At 36.8% G+C, this 4,419-nt stretch overlaps 1 pseudogene; it reads left to right on the top strand.

Moving 5' to 3' along the window:
- Positions 1–676: 676 nt before the first annotated feature.
- On the top strand, positions 677–1,488 carry LOC100600894 (annotated as a pseudogene).
- The last annotated feature ends 2,931 nt before the right edge of the window (positions 1,489–4,419 follow it).

The following is a 4,419-nucleotide window of genomic DNA, read 5'->3' as shown; positions in this document are numbered from 1 at the left end:
TAGGGAATGATGGTTAGCCATGTGTGTGTTATGCCCCAAAGTTAAAGAGGAAAATACTATGTTGCTGCTCTTTGCTTACTGCTCTACAGTGGGCAAACAGGTAAAGAAATAAAAGCTGAGCTTGTAAGCAAAGATGGAAGACTGAGCATATAGATTACATGTAGATGTATCTCCTCTTTCTGCAAGATCCTTTAAAATAATAATAAAAAGTTATCTCTCTATAATGAAGAGAATGAGAAATTTCAGCAAATTTCTTGAAGAAAGAAAACAGGTGAAATGGTGATACCTGGTGAAGTAGAGGAAAAGAGGGGCTACTACTAAGGAGAAAACTTGTGTTATGTCAAGTTAAATTCAAAGCTAAAAGGAGGCATAGGAGCTGAAGACATCAGGCATAATGGAGGGTGAAGTGGTATGTGGGGTTATAAACAGAGGCAATAATTGGAACTATGTATGGGACAGTCAACATCTCCCTCACCCCCCACACTAAACAGTAACATCGCGGCATTTCACCCCCTCAACTTATGCAAACAAACAAGCAAAACCACACAAAATGTGGGGATTATCTTTAAGGAAATTAAATGAACTGTATGGCAGACCAATAAAGGAAGTTCAACATCTGACTAATAGGAATCCTACAAAAAGAAAGTAGAGCCATTTTGGCTTTCTGAGCAGCACCATGGTGGTTGGTAAGAACAAACGTCTTACTAAAGATGGCAAAAAGGGATCCAAGAAGAAAGAAATCTTTCTAAGAAAGATTGCTATGATGTGAAAGCACCTGCTATGTTTAATATAAGAAATATTGGAAGGACACTAGTCACCAGGACCCAAGGAACCAAAATTGTATCTGATGGCCTCAAGGGTCATATGAAGGGAGTCATGCTGATTTGCAGAATGATGAAGTTGTATTTAGAAAATTCAAGATGATTACTGAAGATGTTCACGGCAAAAACTGCCTGACTAACTTCCATGGCATGGATCTTACCCATGACAAAATGTGTTCCATGGTCAAAAAATGGCAGACAATGATTGAAGCTCATGTCGATGTCAAGACTAATGATGGCTACTTCTTTAATCTGTTCTGTGTTGGTTTTACTGAAAAATGCAACAATCAGATATGGAAGACTGCTTATGTTCAGCACCAACAGGTCCAATAAATCCAGAAGAAGATTTGGAAATCATGACCTGAGAGGTGCAGACAAATAACTTGAAAGAAGTGGTCAATAAATTGATTCAATAATTGAAGCAACAAATTGCTTCATCCAGACAGCACTGGAAGAGACATAGAAAAGCCTTGCCAATCTACTTATCCTCCCCATGATGTCTTTGTTAGAGAAGTAAAAATGCTGAAGAAGCCCGAGTTTGAATTGAGAAAGACTCATGGAGTTTCATGGTGAAGGTAGTAGTTCGGGAAAAGCTACTGGGGATGAGACATTTGATAAAGTTGAACGAGATGATTGATATGAACCACCAGTCCAAGAATGTGTTTAAAGTTCAGACTTACAATAGTAGCAATAAAAAGTCCTATTAGTGTAAAAAAAGAAAGTAGAGAAAATAGAGGAGATAAAATTGTCAAAGAAATAATAGAAGCAAATTCCTAGAGCCCAAGAGCAAAGTTTCCATATTGAAAGAGCCCACCACATTCCCAACGTAACAAATACAAAATGACTCAAACCTTCATGGCTTATCATGAAATGTAGCACTCAGGGATGAAATTCCTAAAGGCTTCCAAGAAGAAAACAAACAAAAATAGAGTGTCCACAAAGAAACAATACACAGGCTGGCATTAGACTTAGCAGCATTGGATGTTGGTAGACCATGTAGAAATGTCAACAAGTTTTTGAGGGAAAAAAAATTTATTTATTTATTTATTTTTTTGTGAGACGGAGTCTCGCTCTGTCGCCCAGGCTGGAGTGCAGTGGCGCAATCTCGGCTCACTGCAAGCTCCGCCTCCCGGGTTCACGCCGTTCTCCTGCCTCAGCCTCTCTGAGTAGCTGGGGAAAAAAAATTTAACCTAAAGTTCTACACCTAGACTAATAGTCAAATATGAGGGTAGAATTATTTTTAGACTGGGACTAGAAAATTTTATCTCCCATGCACCTTTGTCAGGAAGTTGCTTGAGAATGTACTACATCTAAATGAAGAAGTAAACTAAGAGAATGACATGAGATCCAGGATATGGAGGATCCAACCCAGGAAAGTGACAAAATCCAACAAGTAGTCCTGGAGTCTGGCTCAGGAGATTGGACTGGGACAGGTCTGTTAGGGGAAGAGTTGCAACTGCAGAGTATGATTGAGAATTTTTTTATTTTTAGCATCTTTTCCAGTGCATTAGTGGTTTCGCTGGAACCCAGAAGTCAGTATTGACACGTAGAGTTATTTTATTATTTAAATCGCATTCTAATTCATATTGTGATTTCTTTGTTATTTAGATGCTGTATTTCTTAATTTCTAAACTTCCGGGGCTTCTAGTAATCTTTTTCTTATTGATTTCTGGCTTAATTGCATTGTGGTTAAAGACACTTGGTTTGATTTCCATCCTTTGGAATTTATTGAGATTTGCTTTATGGTGCAGCATATGGTAAATTTTTTAAAAGTGTTCTGAGTGTGCTTGAAAAGAATGTGTAATACGCAGTGTTCTAAATATGTCAATTAGGATAGGTTTGTTACACATGTTATTCAAGTTTTCTGTATCCTTATTGATTTTTGCCTGCTTGTTTTATCAATTTCTGAAGGACGTGTATTTAAGTCTCCCACTGTTTTTATAGATTTGTTTACTTTCTTAGTAGTTCAGTCAGATTTTGCTTCATTTATTTTGAAACTACATTATTAAGTACATAAAAATTTTAAAGTGTTATGTCTTCCAGTAAATTAAGCCTTTTATCATAATGAAGTATTCTCTTAATCTCTAGTAAAAGGCTTTTTGCCTTTAGCTCTATGATAGAACTTACCAGCCTTCTTCAAGGTAGCTTTTGTATGGCACATTTTTTCTTTTCTTTTTTCCTTTTTTTTTTTTTTTTTTTTTTTACTGTCAGCCTCTCTGTTTCCAGTTCTACATGTATCTCTTGTGAAGAGCACATGGTTGTGTTTTGTTTTTATGTCCAGGTGGATAATCTTCGCTTTTAATTGGAGCAGTGGGTCTACATACATTTAATATAGCCATTGATTCATGTGGGTTTAAATCTCTCATCTTACTCTGTTTCTTTTAGATTGATTTTTCAAAAAGCATTTCCCTCTTCTATTAGTTTTGAAGTTATATACTTTTATTATTCTTTCATTGGTTACCTAAGAGATGACAACTTCGACTTATCACGGTTCACCATCAGTTGGCACTTTTACCCTCTCCCCAGAAAATGCAAAGATCTAAGTTACTGAAACTCCATTTATCCCCTTCTGACTTACATGCCATTGTTGTCATGTATTTTAGCTTATGCATATTTTAAACTCCAGTGACATATTTATTATTGGTTTATATAGCCAACTCTGCACACATATTTTCCTTTTTCATTTCTTTCCACATCTGTGTCATTTCATCTGGAATAATTTTTCTCCCACATGAAACACTCATGTTAATGTTTTCTTTAAGGCAGATCTGGATGTGACAAACTCTTTTGGTTTTGTCTGAAAATACTTTTATTCTAAATTCACTTTTGTTTGCTGCCTCCAGTGAGAATTTTCATTTGCTTCTTTGAGGCACCTGGGGGCCTGAGCAATCAGGGTCACCTTAATCCTATTTCAGTGGTTGAGTAGATTGGAAGTTGAGCTGGTCACTGCAAAGGCTGGTACACCCCTGGTTCACTCTCACAGCATTTCAAGGTTCCAAACAAAAACAGGAGGAGTTTATTAGGTTTTCCTCATAAATTTTGTCCCTTTACTACCTGGAGGCTTTCAAAAATTCCGAAATTAGAAAATATGCCTAAGGGAAAGATGTTGGTCTCACTTCTCTATATTTCCAATCTTCTAGATATTGGCTTGGTGATTTTTCACTATCCTGTTAGCTCTCCAATATTTTCAGATGACTTCTTCCCTTCTTTTTCCCTCAGCTCCTTTGTCCCTCTCTCTTTCTCCCCTTCCTCTTTTCCTTCTTTTCTTCTTTCCCTCCTTTCTTTGTTCTCCCTTCTTTCCTTCCCTCTCTTTCCTCTTCTCCCTTATTCCCTTTCTCCTTTACTCCCTTCTTTCCTTTTTCATTCTTTCTCTCCCTCTTTTCATGCTTTCTCTCTTCCTTTTCTTTTGTGAGAAAAGTTTTGGTGCATAAAGGAGTGTTTTTCAAGTTAACTGAAAAATTTTCTCACATGTAGAAAACCTAATTTTCCAGGAATGTTCTATAATTGAAGCAACCTAAAACACACTGATGTTTTTGTAGAGATCATTTCAATGTAATGAAGACTGCTTGAGCTCCAAATGTTTGTCAGCACTGTGCTA

This window comes from Nomascus leucogenys, chromosome 12, assembly GCF_006542625.1.
Source record: "Nomascus leucogenys isolate Asia chromosome 12, Asia_NLE_v1, whole genome shotgun sequence".
Classification (NCBI taxonomy): Eukaryota; Metazoa; Chordata; class Mammalia; order Primates; family Hylobatidae; genus Nomascus; species Nomascus leucogenys.
The sequence above is the reverse complement of the archived record's forward strand: the minus strand, read 5'-3'. Positions and strand labels throughout refer to the sequence as shown.